The 21,851-nt window shown below is 42.5% G+C and overlaps 1 long non-coding RNA gene across 1 annotated transcript in view; it reads right to left on the bottom strand.

Moving 5' to 3' along the window:
- Positions 1 to 21,851, bottom strand: part of LOC126416373 (uncharacterized) — a 2,268,185-nt gene that overhangs the window by 1,509,483 nt on the left and 736,851 nt on the right. Inside the window, exon 3 of the long non-coding RNA XR_007575440.1 lies at positions 20,952 to 20,987. This is a non-coding gene — a long non-coding RNA (uncharacterized LOC126416373). The remainder of the gene's footprint in view (positions 1 to 20,951; positions 20,988 to 21,851) is intronic.

The following is a 21,851-nucleotide window of genomic DNA, read 5'->3' as shown; positions in this document are numbered from 1 at the left end:
CCATTTGCTTTCTGCTTTTGACGTTACTTAATGTGTATTAACCTTAAGAAGTTGATTTGAAACGATATAGTCCGGAAAGATATTCCTGTAAATAAATCAAACTTTTAGACAACTTTAGCTTAATGTTCACAGTACTGAAACTTCTCACAGTTCACTGAAAAATTATCTTCTCATTTCACAAGAAATGCATGCCACCTTCCGGAAACAGGTTTAGACCGGGGTCGCAGCTTTTTCACAATCGTCCTAAGCACTCAAGGAGTTCCTCAGTTGTCAAGGATAAAACAATGACATTTGTGGTTTTCAGTATTGCAGCAGCAATTATTCCTACAATGTCACAAAAAAAGCTTTTATATTTTTGCGTAAAGAGATCTTGAGGATGGATCATAAAGTACACTGTATTGTAATATAATATGAGATGCCCTGAGGTACCTCATGGGTTATGTAGATGACTGGTTTTCCGGCCTAACCCATACGTTTCGTGGTTATTGTAAATCAAGGCAGGAGAGTTATCAAATGATACTACAAAGTGAGCCACAATCGCATTCTTACACCATTCATTTTCACCTGACCGAGAGAAGAGGAGCTGTAAGGTACTAGACTAGTATGTAGAAGATTCTGGACTCGTAGTCTGGAAGACAGCGGTTGAGATCCAACCGTTCTTTCGTCCTAGTTTAGGTTTTGTGTGTTTTCTCTAAATTGTGCACTGTTACTAACGACATCATCGTCGACGGGATTTTAAGCTCCAACCTCCTTCCTTCCTTCCTTCCAACTTCAGGTCAGCGAGAGATTCATGTAAGAGTTCTAATTCAGTGAGCAATAGTATTTATTCCCACCCTTCACACCACAGCTGAGCGAAGATGCAGTAGCTGACGCATGACGTCCTAACGTGAAGTACGCACAGTAGATGGTACTCCGAGTACACCTTCCGTGAAAAACTGCGCCAACTGATTATCTTGTAACGTGACTGGCTGCTGTGACAGAAGGTGGAGGGATTGCCATGGGGCCATAACACAAAAACTCGCATTTTCATTTCCTTATTACTCCTAAAATATAATTCATATTTAGTTTATAATCGAAGGGGAAACCTCTAGATAAAAATTCATCACCACACACTTAAAATGTCATTTTAGTGTTAATTTGTGAAGAATAATTGAGTAAAGAGATAGAACCGAATCACTTCATATATTATCGGCTACGTGCCGGATGAAGAGCTAGCGAAGCTGTTCGTGCTAGCCACATCAGTCTTGTAAGGAGACCATCTGGCAATCAGAGATTTATAATTCTCTATGTTTATCGTACATGAAGTTCAGGACTGAAATTAGCAATTTAAGTACATTTTTTTTGTGCGATTAATAGTATGCACTTGGCAAGCAAGAGAATTTGAAAATATTGTGTGTGGTATTGGGAGGAGTTGCGGGTTGCGTAAAATCCGTATGCAGATGCAGCTGAATGAGTCTCTATATAGGGTGTTTCAGAACCGTGGTCAGTACTCAGTGATACGACGGGAATGATCATTCTAAACAAAAAAGTCAAGTAAACATGGGCTACGAAACGCGTATCTTAAGGGCTATGAGCAGTTCCTGATCTTCGATACTGTGAAGCAAATCACTTCTACTGCAAGCTCTTTGCTTTCCATATTTTGGGAAGTGGTATTATGGACACAAACAAGAATAAAATGACCAGTAAACATGTGCCCTAAAATGCATACCTTAATAGCAATGAGCACCTGTTCATCTTCGGTGCTTTAATGAACAAGTGCTCATAACTTTTAAGGTATACATTTTAGGGCACATGTTTACAGGAATTTTTTTCTTGTTTTTGTCCATACTAACACCTACCGAAGAATGAAAACCAAAGAGCTTACAGTAGAAGAGATGTGTTTCACAATACTGAAGATCAAGAATATCTCATAGCTCTTAACGTATGCGTTTTAGAACCCATGTTTACTTGACATTTTAGTTTCTAATGATCGTACCTGTCATATGCCTGAATATTTACAATCACTTTTGAAACACCCTGTATAGGGTGAACTAAAACTCTGTCAACACAAATCTGATGGTTATTCCGGAATATTTTTTGAGTATTTTGGTATAAGCAATTCTTGGTCTCTGTTGGTTTGTTTCAGAGTAATTATATTTTGTTTGATTTCTTACCTCCATTTGTCTTTGTACATCTATTGCACTGATAAAATCTGCACAACAGCACAAATGTTTACTGTGTGCGCTATTGGTCGTGTTTGGAGACAAAACTTGTTCTATTCACTGCGGTACTTGGCACTGACCACAATAATGCCCAGTCTTGCATTTCGTTCTGCTCATTTCTGCCACGGATTTTTTCTTTCCGTCAGTGTCGATGGTACGTTAATACCGGTACGCAGCAGTATTGGTAGATGTATTGGTGGAGAATTGGCTGAAATCAGTGGAAGACCGAGCGAGGTGGCGCAGTGGTTAGACACTGGACTCGCATTCGGAAGGACGACGGTTCAATCCCGCGTCCGGCCATCCTGAATTAGGTTTTCCGTGATTTCCCTAAATCAGTCCAGGCAAATGCCGGGATGGTTCCTCTGAAAGGGCACGGCCGACTTCCTTCCCCATCCTTCCCTAATCCGATGAGACCGATGACCACGCTGTCTGGTCTCCTTCCCCAAACCAACCAACCAACCAACCATCAGTGGAAGAAAGGCACGGTGATAGTACGCTGTGCTTTTTCCGCACTAGCAGCAGTCACATCGCGGCACCGAGGGTTGTTGCATTTCTCTGCGTTCTGATTAGTACGTTTCGGTAGATGAATATTAGAGTTTTTTCTTTTACTCCTCTGAAGGTATTACCGTTCAAATACCGGTAACTGGGTAACGAACCGTACAAATCAAAATTACACATTTTTTCTTGGTAACACGGTACCAGAGATCTCGAAGGTTTCATAACAAATTGGTCAGGAAATATCCCTCAACATACTTCTAAATTTTGTCACTGGAGCTATCAATGATCGTTATCTACAAACTGTAGCTAAGGAGTGATGTTTATACAAAAACTATACACAAACACCACATATTTCACAAAATGAAACTATATGGTCCCAGAGACCTTTTAGGTCTCTAACGTCTGTGATCTACATACAGTAAAGGAGAAATATCGAAACACCAAAAAATAATAAATGTACAGTAATGTAATTTCTGGAATGAACTTATCTAGATAACACTTTTAAGTGACTAACCTTTGTAAGAACAGTGGTTAATGTAAGTGCGAGATAAGCCACTGTAAATGTTAAATGCTGATACCTTAATAACCGATGTAACCGCCAGAATGTCGAATAAAAACACGGAAACGTGCACGTATTGTGTTGTAGAGGTAACGGATGTCAGTTTGTGGAATGGGATTCAACGTCTGCTGCATGTAATCGGTCGATACGGGGATGGCTAACTCTGATTGTGGACGACGCTGGAGTTGTCATCCAATGATGTCCCATATGCACTCAATTGTAAACAAATCTGGTGCTCGAGCAGGCCAAGGCAACACGTCGATACTCTAAAGCCTGTTGGCTTACAACAGCTGCCTGTGAGCGAGCGTTATCCCGTTGGAAATCACTCCCTGGAATACTGTTCGTGAATGGCTGTACAACACTTCGAATCACGAAACTGATGTACAAATTTGCAGTTATGGTACGACACCATTTGTCGTAAAAAAAACTGTACTCCAGGCGTAGGTCCAGTGTGTCTAGCACGCAGACATGTTGGTTGCAGGCCCTCAACTGCACTCCAATGGCTATCTCTGGGAGAGAGGCAGAACCGGTTTGCACCAGAAAACCCAACAAAGAGCTATGGCTTGAGATCACTGGAGCCGCAAACGGCAATGGTTTTGCGTCTTTGGAATACACGCTATGTGGCCTCTGGCTTGGAGCTGTGCCTAAGGTGACCGATTAGTATGAGTTCGTTGTGTTACCCTGCTGCCAACTGCTTCTCGAACTGCTGCTGCAGACTCTGTAAGAAGAGCCAGAGCCATACCCTGAACCCGATGGTCCTCCTTATGGAGCCTGTGTCTTCTTGCGGCAATACATTCTTGTGACCACCGCTGGCAGCAATCACGTACAGTGGCTGACGTTTGGGAATTTATCTCTGCCATAGTTTCTCTCTGACACTGCGTCAGACCTTGGGAAAAGGTGTGCTAGGCCAGTCTAGCGTCGGGATGGACCCGTGTTGGTCCACATGTATAGGGGCCAGTCTGGGAGCAATGTTGTAAATATTCTTTGTAAATCTTACTTCATTTGTATGTACTTGTTTGGGCTGTATTCTGCCTCTGGGCTCACAACACCGGGGCACGACGGAACGGCAGCCTGGTACTTGGAGATCGCACGGTCAGCCTGAAGGAGTGCCATGGCAGCGGTCTGCAGCATCCAGGTCCTGTTACCTTGCAACAAGGTGTGCTAGGCCAGTCTAGCGTCGGGATGGACCTGTGCTGGTCCACGCGTATAGGGGCCAGTCTGGGAGCAATGTCGTAAATATTCTCTGTAAATCTTACTTCATTTCTATGTACTTGTTTGGGCTGTATTCTGCCTCTGGGGACGCAACACCGGGGCACGACGGAACGGCAGCCTGATACTTGGAGATCGCACGGTCAGCCTGAAGGAGTGCCGTGGCAGCGGTCTGCAGCATCCAGGCCGGGCCACATTCGCTTCCCACCTGGAGTTCCAGGGTCCGGGTGAGGCGTACGCTACTGGAAGCGCAGCAGCGCTTGAGCAGTGCCAGAGACAGAAGCCATCTGGCAAGCGCCACTAGCAGCAAGTTGCGGGGCAGCGTCCAGGAGGGCGTGGGTTCGAGTCCGGTCCTGCCCTGGGAGCAGCAGCGGCTGAGGCCACGGGCAACCAGTACATCCACCTTCGTCCCGTAGTCGGACAGAGCAGGTCAAACGGGGTGGAGGGCGGCGAGGACGAGGGACTGTAGCAGTCTCCGAAATAGTAGGCAGCTGCGCGGCGCCAGCCGATACGCAGCTGCAGGCGGGGGCGACCGGGCGAGCGTGGTTGAGTTCCAGCTGAGCGGCCTTGCAGACTGCCGCGGTGGTGTCGGCATACCAGGAGTTGCTGAGCTGGCTGGGCCCACAGCACAGCGAGCGGGCTGCCGCCGTCACTACGCTGCACTCATCGAACACTGTCAATTATGAGAATAAAGTAATGCCACCAAATACCGCTGTACCGCTCTGCACGGCCCATTGACGCTGTTGAACTTGCTCAGCCTCCTGACGAAAGACGGAGGTGGGTCCCGGCTTCAGCTTGGCCATCTGGAGTCCCAGCTTCGACCATCCCGACGCTCCGCAACAGCCAAGTCGTTTTGCAACATCGCAGAAGGAACATCGAACATATCATAGTTCTATTACATGATCCCATTCAAACACAGAGAGGTGTCGATAATAGCACCTTGTAAGTAGGCAGTTTAGGTTTTTATGTTGATAACGCCATGTAGCGCTCTATATGAAAATCACTGACTGTGCTGTGTGAAGGGTGGTTGGTTTGCATTGTTGGAACACTCGCTATTGTAGTTTTGGGTACTTGGCTGTTAACAGCGCGTAGCGTTGCGCAGTTGGATGTGAGCCGCCAGCAGTGGTGGATGTGGGGAGAGAGATGGCGGAGTTTTGAGAGCGGAGGATTTGGACGTGTGTCCATCAGAGACAGTAAATTTGTAAGACTGGATGTCAGGAGAACTGATATATATATATATATATATTATGACTTTTGAACACTATTAAGGTAAATACATTGTTTGTTCTCTATCAAAATCTTTCATTTGCTAACTATGCCCGTCAGTAGTTAGTGCCTTCACTAGTTTGAATATTTTATTTAGCTGGCAATAGTGGCGCTCGCTGTATTGCAGTAGTTCGAGTGACGAAGATTTTTGTGAGGTAAGTGATTTGTGAAACGTATAGGTTAATGTTAGTCAGGGCCATTCTCTTGTAGGGATTATTGAAAGTCAGATTGCGTTGCGCTAAAAATATTGGCTGTCAGTTTAGTGTTGATCAGAATAGGTAAAGAGCGAAATGTCTGAGTACGTTCAGTTCTGCTCCGCTGTCTGAAAATCAAATAACGTAAGAGGTTTATCAGCACAGTAATTCATTAATTTTTCTAAGGGGACGTTTCAACCTTTGTCGCCTTAAAGGCATCAATGGTTCAGATCAGCTCAGCACGTCCCATTCAAAATTAACTAATGCTCACTATCGTTTCAGCATGTACTTAAAGCAAACCTGATTCGATCCATTATAAATGGTTCTGAAAAAACCTGATTTCCATCCTCATAATGGCGCTGCTAGTGCGAAATCTGAATAGACATCATCTTTCAGAGGTAGAAACACGTCTACCAACTTTACGTCGCACACCGCCTTGTTGGTGTTGGTATTTTTTCCGTCAGTGTATAGGCAGACTGAAGTAAAGAATGAAACTTTGTACCAATGCCTGGATTTGAAACTGGATTTCTTTTTCACTAGGGAGATGAACTAAGCGCTACGCCATCCTGGCACAAATTCCCATTCGTGTCTGAGCTCACTTTGTTTTCACCCTTAACTCGAACTGCAATGCAGAGCCTCTCCAGTTGTATTCAAATGGCTCTGAGCACTATGGGACTCAACTGCTGAGGTCATTAGTCCCCTAGAACTTAGAACTAGTTAAACCTAACTAACCTAAGGACATCACAAACATCCATGCCCGAGGCAGGATTCGAACCTGCGATCGTAGCGTCCAGTTGTATTGGAATAGAACCTCAGGATTGAATGAAACAAGGAATCCTGCCTGAAACCCAGGCATAGCTGCTTTAACCAAATGAAACTGTTTGGCTCTTTCGATGCTGAGGTGCAATCCCAGTTCAGCTAGAGAGTCTCTGCAGTGCTGCTCGAGTATAGGGGAATCCCAAGTGGGATGAAGCGTGAATGGCAATATGGACTGACGAGGGAGCCGTGCTAACATAGTCCGTGCAGTTGTCCAAAACCATTATGCCAGGATGATATAGTGGTTAGCGGAACTACCTCGTGATCAGGAGACCTGGGTTCGAATCCCTGTCTAGGTACAATTTTTTATTTTTCGCTTCAGTCAGCATTTATGCAAACCATTCCGCTGTCACAAGAGCTACGGATGTAGACAATGTGAAATATTACGAATAGAACGTGCATTAATTTCCCAGTGTTGTACCTCCGTATATGGCGAAGAGCGTTCTGGATAGTAACATGACTGGATAGAACATGACAATCATATCAAACGCCAGCTGTAAGAATTATGTAAGGTAAAGCAATGTGAATGACTTTTTACACGAACGCTCTGCGACCAACAAGTTGCATGCTAGAAGATCCTTTTCTATGCATCACTGTCCTGACCGCTACTGTTCTTCCCGCCACTAATTCCTCTCTATTATTAAAGTTGATAACCAGGACATTCCTGCCTCAATTTCCAGGAAAATATTGTTTGAACGGACAGGGAAATCAAAATAAATAAAATACTGTCACACAAGCAGGTCCACAAACAAAAGGCTTGTCCCGTATTTCGCCATTCCATAACGTCGGCGACAGCGAAGGCGCGCCCGAATCTTTCGTGTTATTTAGGCCCCAGTGCAGTAAAGCTCGAAATAGAATAATGAAGCTCCTCCCCCTGCGTGTGCTGAAAAACTTCCGGAAAGCCATCCATCAAAGATGGAAAAGGGGAAAAAAATGAATAGAGGAGCCGACGTGAGTGGGTGAGTCAGTCGAACGTTAACGGAATAATGTAGAGAGGTGGCAAACTGTTCGACAGGAGAAGTGGAGGGTGAGTAGAGTGAAGAAAACAAGCGCTATGCATGGAAAGAATGTGCAATGAGGGATGGTTGTGACAAGAGCCGGGTAGGAGGGGGGAGGGGAGGCTGAATGCGTGGAAATGGAGCGAGGAGGCCAGCGCGTGTTTACTCGCGCAGGCGGCCCGTCCCGGCCGCCACAGGAAGCGCGCTGAATTTTACAGCACCGCTAAAAACGGTTATGATTCTATAGAGTTGCCTTCTCGTCGGCCGGAGTTTACCTTGTCTGCGCGCCTCGCGTAACCGGCCCGAGATTAGCAAACTAAATCACTCTATGCATTTTAAATGCGGCCGCTCCTCGCGCGCGCAGCTGAGCCGCCGCGTTCGCTGCGCCCGCCATGAATACGCCGGAGTAGCGCGCGCGCCGCCCCTGTGTTGTGCTGGGATAGGCAACCGGGGAGCGCACCGCACGATGGCTCTGCTGCACGCCCGTGTCGCGACACCAAAGTACGTCATTTGCTGGGAGGTCCCCCCTTCTAAAACGTCCCCCTGAGCGCATTTTTGTTTTTTCTCCCACCGGCTCCTCTAGAGCCGTTCCGCAGACGTGGTTCGAGGGTAATGAAGCGCTCATCCCGGAATGTGTGTCCCGGTCGCCCACTTCCCGTCAACTGCGCACATGCGCCGACGCCTCGCCATTTCCACGTGCTTACATAACTTTCTGCTTCAACACTGCCCCAATCCTTTTACTTCATTATTTAACGTCCTCCTAATGAGCGGTTTCATAAACCGCTTACCTTATAACAACTGAAATATGCACGAATTTGATGTCCGTATGCTTTAAATGAATGCACTAGAAATTTTCGTATCATCAGTGAGAAAAGTGTGAATCCCATATCGACATGTTTAAAGCTTTCTTTACCCCTGTACGAAACGGCCAATATGCAAGGAGAGAAAACTGGCTAAAAATATAGTTACATCAATATTCATACATCCTGTCAGGGTCACCATATAAAGTAGTGGAAATCAGTATAAAGACATGGATATTTAGCCGACCCGTGTAGCCGAGCACTTCTAGGCGCTAGAGTATGGAACCGCGCCACCGCTACGGTCGCAGGTTCGAATCCTGCCTCGGGCATGAATGTGTGTGATGTCCTTAGGTTTGTTCAGTTTAACTAGTTGTGAGTTCTAGGGGAGTGAGGACCTCAGATGTTAAGTCTTACAGTGTGAAGAGCAATTTGAACATGGATATTTGCAGGAAAATTAACATTGCCAAATGGTTCAAATGGCTCTGAGCACTATGGGACTTAACTTCTGAGGACATAAGTCCCCTAGAACTTAGAACTACTTAAACCTAACTAACCTAAGGACATCACACACACCCATGCCCGAGGTAGGATTCGAACCTGCGACCATAGCGGTCACGCGGTTCCAGACTGTAGCGCCTAGAACCGCTCGACCACCTCAGCCGGCTAAAATTGTCAGTTGGAACAACTGTGCGAAGATTATACGCAATAGCATGACATCCAGCAGGCCGACAAATGAAATCAAATGGTATAGCATTTGATATAAGCGGTACAGTATGTAACAAAAGTAAATAATTCAGCTGGTAGAAGGTGGTAATCGGTATAAAGGCAGCCGGCTCTGTGCGGTGTTATTGTGTGCGTAAATCTCCTTACTGCACGTAGAAACAGACACCATTAGTGGCAATGCGTGTTCTGTACATAGATCACGATTGTAAAAGTGCCACACGGCAAACAATTCTCATGTGATGGAAAAGCAAAAATCGGGGTGTACAAGGAAATGGGACTCTCCAATCGTCAAGAAGTTGAACCGTTCAGGTATAGTGACTGATAATTTCATTACACTGAGCGCACGATATAGGCAGAATGGAACGTATGAGCAAAGTAGAAAATTATCTGAGGCATGAAACCGGTTAGTTTTGTGCTAATCAAGGACCACAAACGCTTATTCTTCCCAACTTGTTGCCGATTTACAGTTGCCAGTACCTGCCAGATGTGTACGTTAAATTTTGTCAAATTAAAAACATCTTACTTTCAAAAGATGACTGCAAAAACCTGTTATAACACCAAGACATAAAGAGACATGTCATGGACTTCAGAATGGGATAAGGTGATCTTCAGTGATGAGAAGATTTAACTTAAGCTGGCCAGATGGATACCAGTATCATCGGTATGATCTGAAACAGAGCAGAACGCTACAATGAGCAGAAATTTTGGTGTTGGAAGCGTTATGACTTGGACAGCCTCCTGCGCTAAAGATAAATCTCGCATTTGTTGGCTCAACACTAGAATGAACTCAAACGCGTACACTGAGATGCTAGAAACAGAACTGATTAGAATGCGCGAGAACCTAGAACGCAAAAGCCTAATTTTTTCAACAAGATAATGCATCTGTGCATGCTTCTGCTACAAGCAAAAAATGGTTTGAAGATAAAGATTACAATATTTTTCCCTGGCCTGCACGTAGTCGGAATTGGCACCTCGTGAAAAACACTTGCGTCATACATACAAGGAGTGTTTATCACAATAGAAGGCAATTTGAGGCCGCATGTGACCTGAAAAGAGCTATTGGAGAAGAAGAGTGGGCGGCAGTTTCACTGCAAGAGTTAGAAGCCATAACAAAATCAATGCCGAAGAGAATTTTTTAGGTAATTTGAAAGAACGGAGGTTGGATAAAGTACCAAAAATGCAGTGGCAGCAGGACAGTGAGTGCCTTTATACCAGTTTCTATCCAGGAAATTCAAAAGCCAATATTTTTTACTCGTGTTACGAAACTATGCAAGTTCGTCATGACTGTTTATCTCTTATGAATCTACTATTTTCATAATAAATTCAATACATGTGTCGTTCAGACATTGCGCCATTGCTTTCATAGTAACCTTGCCTTTAAACCGGTTTTCACCACTGCATATATTTTCATGGAATCGGTCAGAAAACCCTGATGCCTGCGTTGACTGCTGTACACCACGACCGACAATGAAAAGAGAGGAAGCTAGCTAAAATAACATACCGCGAAACCGGACAACATGGTGACTCACGTATAGCTTTATCACAGAGGTCTGCTGTAAATCTGTTCAACCTACTACACATAGTTGTGATGTGTTCTTCATGAGTGCTTCCATTGGTGATAGAAGCTATATGGGCGCGCCTTACACTAATGTCGGACAAGGAAATATTGCCAAAGTCCTCAAAAAAGAAATTCGGGGTCGTCGATCTGCTTCGCCTTCAAATTTTTTCATCAGACAACTGACCGTCTTTTCTCACAGTAGAAAAAAATGTAACAACAGTTACGACAACTACTTTTGGAGTAAAAATCCAGGTTACTTTTTTTCATATCTCGTTTTCATTTGACTGCCTCTTCCACTACTGCCTATGGGTCACCCAGTATAAACAATCATATATCCTGCCAGGGTCACCATGTTGGTCAGAAAATTATATTTTTCTTTTTTTTCTTCTTTTCCTTGTTTAGATGGGGAAACGAGTTTGTGGATTTCTTGAAATCTTTCTGCTACCACCGACGGCTCCGAAGAGCAGATTAACAGAAGGTAAGTTCATACAAATAAGTTATGTTTGCAGAGAGTTCCGCATAAGACTTAAGGTGTACAGAAAATTTCTTTGGCTATTTGAATGAGGAAAATATTATTTCCATAGAATACATTGGTAAATTTGTGGTGCCACATATACCTGCAGAAAGAAATGCAACAACCGAAATTTTAAGATAACAAGTCTCATTAGGACATTAGGGACGTTTATGAATGAGTAAAAACAAGGTCCGCCTCTACGACTGAGCGGTCAGTGCACCCACCACATTCGCGGTACTTCCATGAATTTTACCTTCGCCTGTGGACTAGTACGGGGTACACTCAGCCTCGTGGGACCAACATACGAGCTTCTCGACCGATTAGCAGCGGTTCGAAATTCAAGAAACCAGATGACGACAGGAATAGCTCTGTGCTGATCCCATGCCCCTCCATAAAACATCCGATGATTCTATTAACAGAGGATTACCTTCACCTACCTCACTGGAGCACAGTGTGTAACACTATGTAAATCTATTGTAAATGGCTTATCTACGGGTGATTTACTGTAAGCTGGTTCTTTCGTTCTACTTTTTAGTCTTCGAGCATAATGCTGCACCTTGTGGCTTTAGATTATTATGGTCAGATGTAATTTTTGGTCACTGTGTTTTGAATGAATGTAAGACAATTCTCTTCTCCGTTATGGAACTGAATATAAATTAATGTATTACTGTTTAGATGATCTGCTTCGGGGTCTGTAGTTTTGCAAACTGGCAGTTTAATTTATTTTTAGAGCGGGGCTGCCGCACTTTTTGGTTTTGAGTTGCAGTAAAGACAAGTAACGTTTTAGGTACAGGGCATAAACAATGTGCATTGTATAATAGTATAACTAATGAGCATAGCTCGTGCAGGTGTACCATTGTCTGTAGTTGACGTCATGTCATGACGTAACGCACAGCACTATGATGCAGTTCGGCAGACTAGAGACCAACGAGTGGTCTCAGCGTAAGAATTATTTGCATTGTAGGCTTTTTTATGTATTTATCAAGTTAATGAAAGAAGAAAGAAGAATGTATTGCTTAGTCAGTAAGCATTTTATCTTTTACATGTGCCGCCGTCAGTGGCGTCTAGATCTGCTTGGCAAACACTGGAGTCCCTGGACAACAGTTCTTTATAGTCCGTCCTATATGGTCCATTTACTATTGTTGAGTTGGCCATAGTGCCGCTTTCATCATCATTGCAGGGGCAGTTTTTGTAGGCTATCGCCTGTATTGTCACCCGAACGATACTGTAGCTAACTTGTAAGGCAACACGTTAAACTAAATAACAATCATACACTACTGCGCTTTAAAATTGCTACACCAAAAAGAAATGCAGATGATAAACGGGTATTCATTGGACAAATATATTACACTAGAACTGACATATGATTACATTTTCACTTAATTTCTGTGCATAGATCCTGAGAAATCAGTACCCAGAACAACCACCTCTGGCTGTAATAACGGCCTTGATACGCCTGGGCATTGAGTCAAACACAGCTTATATGGGGTGTACAGTTACCGCTGCCCATGCAGCTTCAACACGCTACCACAGTTCATCAAGACTAGTGACTGGCATATTGTGACGAGCCAGTTGCTCGCCCACCATTGACCAGACGTTTTCAATTGGTGAGAGATATGGAGAATGTGCTGGCCAGGGCAACTGTCGAACATTTTCTGTATCCAGAAAGGCCCGTACAGGACCTGCAACATACTGCCGTACATTATCCTGGTGAAATGTAGGGTTTCGCAGGGATCCAATGAAGGGTAGAGCCACTCGTCGTGACACATCTGAAACGTAACGTCCACTGTTCAAAGTGCAGTCAATGCGAACAAGAGATGACCGAGACGTGTAACCAATGGCACCCCGTTCCATCACGCAGCGTGATACGCCGGTATGGGGATGACGAATACACGCTTCCAATGTGCGTTCACCGCGATGTCGTTAATCACGGATGCGACCATCGTGATGCTATAAACAGAAACTGGATTCATCCGAAAAAATGACGTTTTGCCATTTGTGCACCCAGGTTCGTCTTTGAGTATACCATCGCAGGCGCTCCTGTTAGTGATGCATCGTCAAGGGTAACCGCAGCCATGGTCTCCGAACTGATAGTCCATGCTACTGCAAACGTCGTCGAACTGTTCGTGCAGATGGTTTATGTCTTTCAAACGTCCCCATCTGTTGACTCAGAGATCGAGACGTGGCTGCACGATCCGTTACAGCCATGCTGATAGAGATGCCTGTCATCTCGACAGCTACTGATACGAGGCCGTTGGGATTCCGTATTACGCTCCTGAACCCACCTATTCCATATTCTGCTAACAGTCATTGGATTTCGACAACGTTTCACCAGGCAACGCCGGTCAACTGCTGTTTGTGTATGAGAAATCGGTTGGAAACTTTCCTCATGTCAGCACGTTGTAGGTGTCGCCACTGGCGCCAACCTTGTGTGAATGCTCTGGTAAGCTAATCATTTGCATATCACAGCATCTTCTTTCTGACGGTTAAATTTCGCGCCTGTAGCATATCATCTATGTGGTTTACCAATTTTAATGGGCAGTAGTGTATTTTTTTGTTCACCTTACATGTATATTAGTTTAGTATTGTACTACAAATATGTGCCTCGTTTGTATAAAATTGTCATTCCAACTGTAGAATGGTTTGAATATGGATACATTTTCCGAAACTAGTCACCATCAAGAAATAAAATGTGTAATTCTCACTGCAACTTATCACGGAACTACAACCATTTATTCCGAACAAGACAAAGTTTTATGTGGGATTGTTACTTTTTGTTCCTAAACGTAATATACAGTTGCTCAGAAAATTGTAGCAAATGTGTCATGACTCCGTTTTTATCCATACCAGTGACTTGTAAATTACGAAATTTTGTCGCAATAGCGAATATTTTTGACGTCAGCTACATTGGACACGGAGATCACAGCTACTACTTACACGTGAAAATTTGCCCCGCATCCAAACTCGAACTCGAATATCCCACTTATTGCGAGCGGTCATCTTTAACAGTCTCGGTTATTTCTACATGCTTCCAGGCCCAATCCAATGTTATGTAAACCACAATTTTATGTATCACTAGTAGGTATGTTTTCCATCCTAATACAGCTGATGTCAAACTTATTCGTGATTGCGTCAAAATTTTGTAATATTACTACAGCTACATATTGTCACCAATGTAATAACAAGTATTTTATTTACAGTAATAATTAATTGTAATTGTAATTATTACAACTTAAGATTGGCAAAACGATGATAATATTAACGCTGAACGTGTTACTTTCGTTAACAGTGTTGCGGGAATCCCGGTTAGCTGCTATGAATAGATGAGTAGGCACTATGGCATATGGAGGTTTGGATTGGGCCTGGAGAGTGCTCGGTTAGCCGAGAAGCGGGAAATTAGGATTCCAATTCCCGTCCATCACAAATTTTCATATGTCACCAACAGGCATGATGTACATGCCTACCACAGTTACTATAAGAAACATTCACAAGTACAACAAAATTTCGTAACTTTACTACAGCAGCAAATCGGTACCATCATTTGGTCCTTTCAGACATGTATGCATGTCTGAAGAAACGGATATTGCAGTACTTTTGAGTAACTGTCCAACAGTTTGCTTATGGAGCCATGACTGTTCGCAGGTGTGCATCTCTTCATCAAACAACCTTGGCAGCACATGAGCCTAACCACTTGTTGCTAAGGCAGTTTCAAGTACGTTGCAGACGTATGGCTGGGAAGCCCTTACATATCCTCCATTGAGTCGCGATCTGTCCCCATGTAATTTACATATTATCAGAGTCCTCAAAACAGAAATTCGGGCCATCGACCTGCTTCATCTCCACATTTTTTTTCATGAAACAACTGACCGTCTTTTCTCACAGTGGAATAAATGTACCAACTATTACGACAATTACTTTTGAAATAAAAAAGTTTACTTTTCTTCATGTCTCGTTTTCATTTGACCGCCTCTTCCACTACTGCCTAAGGGTCACCCTGTATAAACAATCATATATCCTGCCAGAGTCACCATGTATAAAATTTGGTGTCACCAGCGAGAAAAGATTGCTGCCTGATAACATCTACTTATATTTGTGGTCATACAATGTTTGATAAGAAATCTCGTTCGTAGACTCATCGTATTTGTCTCAGTATCTTTCCAATGAACGAAAATCTGCGATCTACTTTACCCATGGATCTGCGAGATCATTTCATTTTATATCCTCACAAACTGTTGCACTGAGGTGTTTCTATGACTTGAGTGATTTTATATATGACTTATTTATGTTGTAGTCATAGGAAACTCTTCGTTTTCTTTTTATATAGTGCACAGTTTTAACTGTATGACATTGTTATCATATGATGTTAAAGATAAAAGTAAGTAACAATTGAAATACAACCTACTAATGATGTATAAGTATGTTTTGTATTATAAGATTGTGTTTAAAATTTACGTTTGTTTGTCTCTGTAGCACATTTATTTTTCTGATGTGACTGGTTTGAATCAATATTGATATAGGTGCTTAAGCAATCCATCTGGTTTTTGTGGAACTACACATACTAATACTGTATAGTACACCATAGTTCCATATGTGCACTACAGGTCACATTAGAAAATACACAGATCTGAAAATCGATTTTAATCGACATTAGTGATAAAAAACTAAAATCTAACCAAATTGAAAAACAAAAGCAAATTTTACGTATCGAAAAGGTCGCTGAATATCTCGCGACGAATATGTTGGCAATATGCAATTTCCATAAGGTTCACACATTGTCACTAACGTAAGCAAATTTCACTTAGGAGCATCTGGATATTTCCTCATTTCTTCGTCTTTAAGTTTGTCTTTCATCAAGCCTATCAAAATTTCCATCACTTTTTTCATCTTTTTGATCCGTTATCACGCTCACGGCCTACAGACAATCAAACGCCACACAAATAAGCACCTAGTGCCATTCTCGTTTTGGTGCTGGTCAGTATAGCCGCCAAAATAACTTCTCTTGATGTGATATGTGAATTAAGCAACGGAAAGTTGTTCTCTAATTTTCGCAATGCGTCCTTTGTCCTGAAACATAACGACCTCTAACTAGAAAATAGTCTTCGCTCCTGTATTAATTAGCGATCACTGTTTGCTACTAAGAAGAATTTTATTTCATTAGTTTTTATTTTCGGCTTATAATATTATATTGAAATGTCAACAATTTCAGCAATCCGTGCATATTGTGTTCAGAATGTACAAGAAGAAAAGCATCATTCCATATGTCATGATATATCAAGGCGTTACCTCTGTCTTCAGTAGAGAAAATAAACAAGTAGTGGTAACGGGGAAACCCAGTATGGACTCTTCTTCAATTTCGCTGTCTGTTGACTTCGGGACTAAATTTTTACATCAAGCGCATCGGCCTGCTAAAGCAAAACTGGCAGCCCAAAGAAAAAGTTTATGATCACTCCAATCAGGCAATTAAAACAGCCTGAATTACTAAAATATTTGATTTGGCATTTTTTAGGTTTACATTCACAGTAAGAAAGACTCGGAGGGACAAAAGTTCTTTTCAGTGAATCTGTTTTCTACTGATGGTTTGCGTATACAGGTTTCTTCATTAACAAATTCAGTCTCTTTCTGAAGGTGTGTACTTAGATCTTCGACCAGCAAACAAGATTTCAATGTTCAGTAATTTCTCTAAATCACCTGACTCCTTTGAAATGAAATGGCCAGTTTCCTTCCCCAATTTCCCGTAACGTCAAATTACTAGTGCAGGGCAACCTGTTCCCACAGTAGAAGGAGCATGAGATTTCCCAATATCCAAAATAGCTCGATACTGTGCCAATGTTACAGTACCCGTTGACTTTGATTAGTAATCACGTCTTCGGTTTCAGGTTCGAGCCACGCCACCTCTTTAATTTTGAATAAAAATCACCTTCCGGTATAAGAATTCACCCTCATTTTGCCAACGGCCTTTTAAAGAGGGCGAAGGAGCAGACAGAGGTTCTGGGTGGGAAACTACCCCTAAAGGCGGAAGAAGCAGCAATGATTAACGACATGCGGATGCAGAAGGCGATGGAAACCACTGCATTAAAGACACCTAATACGTATCCACAGCACATGTGGCCTGTAGTTGAAACAGTCTCATGATGATCTTTAGAAAAACTGAACTCCACCCGAACAAGCCATGAAGGCCCAACGGCACCGACCGTTCCCCGTGTCATCCTAAGTCCACAGGCGTCACAGGATGCGGATTGGATGGGCACATGGTCAGCTCCCGGCTCTCCCGGCTGTATGCCAGTTTATAATATCGGAGCCACTACTTCTCAATCAAGTGCCTCCTCAGTTTGCCTCACAAGGGCACGGTGCACCCCGCTTGCGCCTGGCAGACCTGACACCCATCCAAGTGCTAGCCCGGCCAGACAGCGCTTAACTTCGGTGAGCTGCTGGGAATCGGTGACACCATTGCGGCAGGGACGTTAGCGTGGGAAGTCTACCATACCTAAACTGAATTTCTATGTTGAATCAAAGCTAATTATGCATTCGTTACTGGTTTGTTCAGTAAGACACACTGGTCTCATTAACAGTTTTTCCGGTAGAACTCAGATTCGTCGTAAGCTATGAGGATATATCAACTGTGATACGTGGAAAACTTGTTTGTACCCGAGTCCGCAGCCTCCAGGTATTTTTCAAAAGGACACATTGTCTTTAACGGGTGAACAATTTTCAGTTTATTTGCTACTGGACAATTTCGACTGTATAATCTTTACATGTGACATACCTATTAACGTTATTTAACAGGCCGCAACATTGTAAGATGAAAATTAATCCCACAGTCCACATGTGGTGCCGCACATAAGCATTAACGTGGTCCGTATCGAATATGAACAGAACATTTATAATAAATATGGGAACACCACGAAAAAAAAAGATCTTTAAGTTCATATTACACATCCTGCCATTGAAAATCAACACTATTCCACGTAGGTGCCCCAGCTTCTTCTCTCGATACATCCATATTCAGCCTGCAGTTTGTACTAGAGGACAGAGTATAGACATCATAGACGTAATGTACAGTGTTGTGGTTCACAGTTGCAATAAACACCAAATATACGAGTAAGTTCAGTCACTTGGAGGATCATAAATTCTAGTCTTTCCACTTTTCATTAATTGGCAGATATCAATACCTTACTCTGCGAATTTAGTTTCAGTCCAGCGTCCACTCTTCCGTTAGTACATTCACCGTAATTGTCCTCAAAGTTTGTGTCACACTTACAGTGCCTTACGAAATACCTAACAGACGACTAACGCACTTGATTCCTAAAACTGTCCATTAAATTTGGAAGAAGCGTATTCGACGTATCCGCTGTACTATTTTATATTCTCTACCGGGTCCGATCTTCAAGGAGAAAAACATTGTACATCAGTGGTTCAAACATAGATTTCCACCATAGAAAATAAACATAAAATTGTTCCGCTGATTCCAGAAATATGATTTTTTTTCAAATTGTTTAACAGTTGTAGACAATCACCTACGAAAAGATCTGTACCGATTAAGTGTTTAATATATTTACACTGAAATATATGCAGTTCATAAACCTTCCCGTGATAACCAAATTACTGTATGAAAAACAGCTTAAATCATAATCTGAAAGCAACTTCTCAGCAAGACAGATTTACCATCATAAATATGTTCAAGTAGCTCTAAGCACTATGGGACTTAACATCTGAAGTCATCGGTCTCCTAGACTTAGAACTACTTAAACCTAACTAACCTAAGGACATTACACACATCCATGCCCGAGGCAGGATTCGAACCTGCGAACGTGGCAGCAGCGCGGTTTCGGACTGAAGCGCCTAGAACCGCTCGGTCACAGCGGCCGGTCCATAAATATGTATTCTTCATAAGTTACATGATATAAGCTCATCTAGCAGTATTTTTGTTTTTTACGCTTTCCCCTCACTATCTAACGAGAATTAAGAGACGTCAACAAATAAGTACGTCTACTCACTTCCATGGTAAAGCAGTGTTTTGATTTGAAGCTGCCGCGATGGCAGGCCGCCAATTTGTACTATCTGATCAAAATATTCCAGAAGCCTTTACGTGATGTCGAACTGACCACTATCTCTCACGACAAGCAGACCTACCAGTACAGAATGAAGCGTTGAGTGTTGCGTTGTTAGCACAGAAGCCGTAACAGCATAATGGGACTGTTAGGGGAGCCGAATGGCTTCGAAAACCGACTAATCATTCGATTTCACCTGAGTAGCAACTCCATCAGTTACATTTCAACGCCTCTAAAGCTATCCGACCCGAATGTCAGAAATGTGATTTGCAATGAAAACGCGAAGGAACAATCACGACTAAACCAAGACCTCATGTCGTAGCGGGCAGCAACCGTCACCAGTTGGAAGGGTGGTAAAATTGAATGCAGTCAGTCGGCGGAACCAATTGTTAGTTCCAAAGTATCACCAGCTGTTCAGCTAACGTAATAATTTTTTGTAGGGAGTTAAAAAGAGTCATGCACAGTGCTCGAGTAGCTCTTCATACACCATAAGTTTCTGCAGTCAACGATAAAGGACACTTGAGGTCATGTAAAGAGCAACATCACTGGACATTGGGCGATGTGAAACGAGTGATGTGTCACGATATACCGTGCGACAGTCCAACAGGAATGTTTGGGTTTGGAAGGCGCTTGGAGAACGTTACCTGTGATCATGTGTAGTGACAACAGCGAAGTACCGAGGAGGTGATGCTATGGTATGGGGCTGTGTTTAGTGGTTAGGATATGTTTCCCTAATTGTGCTTTAAAAAACGCTAAATGCAGAAAGATATAAACACATTTTACTCAATTGGGTGCAGCGTTGATGAACACTGCACTGTGTTATAAAGCAGCATCGGTGAGGCTGCAATAATCTAACCAGTGTCCCCAGCGTATCACAGTAGAACACCTTTAGGATGAGATATAACGTTGACTTCGATCCAGATCGAAGTGTCCAACAACACTGCTCTCTCGGCTGTCGGCTAGTGAATAAGACTGGGCTGGCAATTCTCCACAGTCATTCAGACCCCTCACTGAAACTGTCTCTAGTCGAGTTCAAGCTGTCATAAAGGCGAAAGGAGGACACAGCCTGAATTATTGCGCACTGATAGTTATCAGGGAAGTTTTCATGAGATAATGTGTGATGATGTTTACTCAGCTTCTCGTTCGGAAATAGAAGGGTTACTGTGCAACTTTTCGAGACGAAACTTTAGTCGTCATGACCTCAATTTCTAGCTGCGCAGTGAGGTAATATCCATAAATGATCACATTTAAACAGCAGTCCTCTAAGAATGTTATGAACTGCATGGGTTTATATTCATTTTATTTTACACTGTAGAGAAATAAATGACAATAGATAGATTCACAAGAGAAAGTACTACATCTTGTCTCAGGAGCGACTTAAATTAATTTCCAAAATAATAAAAATAAACGTCAATTCATAGAAATCTTCGTTTGAATGGAGCTGTCAAATTGGTGATAAAATTGATCGTAGTACTTTGATAAGCAAGAAACATAGTGAGAAATAAGTTCTCCGTTATTCTTGGATACTTTTTTCTGGTATAGGTGTACAATAAGATATTTTCCTTACCTCTGTTCAAGCACTCTGGGATAGGCCAGCAGACATCTGAAAAACATTAAAAAATATTTTACTGGAAAAATATTATTTTGAACTGCAGGTAACAAAACAATGAACATCAGCTATGTGTTACTTTACACTATTTCATGCAACCGTTAATAACAGGTGGAACTGTCACTGACAACAAAATAAAAATTAGCAAATAAATAAATAAACTGTTTCACCAAGAGAAAAAATTAACTAAACTACTGTTTCACCAACAGAACGAAGAGATGAAACTTTTCAACTAAGCTGGTCACAGTAACGTTGTCTGCATGGAAATAGGATGGATTGCTACTGTTACTGACTTGCGCTGCTGTTTCGTTGGTACGGTATAAAACAGTCCACCTTCTGAAATTTTCTGTTTATGGAGCTTTCAAAGAGTCGTTTGGAGATCCTAAACTTGTGTTTTTAAGTACAACAATGCCTCAGTTACAGCCCTCATTCGTATAGTTCCCCAATGATACATTACGTTCAGTTTGCGACCAACATTTTTCCTTCATAAATTATTCTAATGTGATCATTTCACATATGAACTGCTGGCTAGTGATTTCTGAGCTACCGAAAAAGAGCTCTATAACGATTAGGTTGCATGCAAAGCTACAATTTTTTGAATATATTCAATATTATCTGTAAGTCGTCTAATTTTGTGTACAAGATGACAAACTATAGAGTATTTGAACTTTCTGTAGTTTATGTTTCACGTATTTCAACTTATTCCCTATCCTTCATTATAGTTTGGTTTCCAGTTTTTTTTTTTTTTTTTTTTTTTTTGCTGTGGTATTTTATCCTTCCCTTTATATTATTTTGTTTGCTGTCTCTAACATCGATGCCATTTCGAGTTTTGTCAGTTCTTGTTTTCTCTCCCTGGTG

Source organism: Schistocerca serialis, chromosome 8 (genome assembly GCF_023864345.2).
Source record: "Schistocerca serialis cubense isolate TAMUIC-IGC-003099 chromosome 8, iqSchSeri2.2, whole genome shotgun sequence".
In the NCBI taxonomy this organism is placed as follows: domain Eukaryota; kingdom Metazoa; phylum Arthropoda; class Insecta; order Orthoptera; family Acrididae; genus Schistocerca; species Schistocerca serialis.
This window is presented reverse-complemented; position numbering and strand designations above follow the sequence as displayed.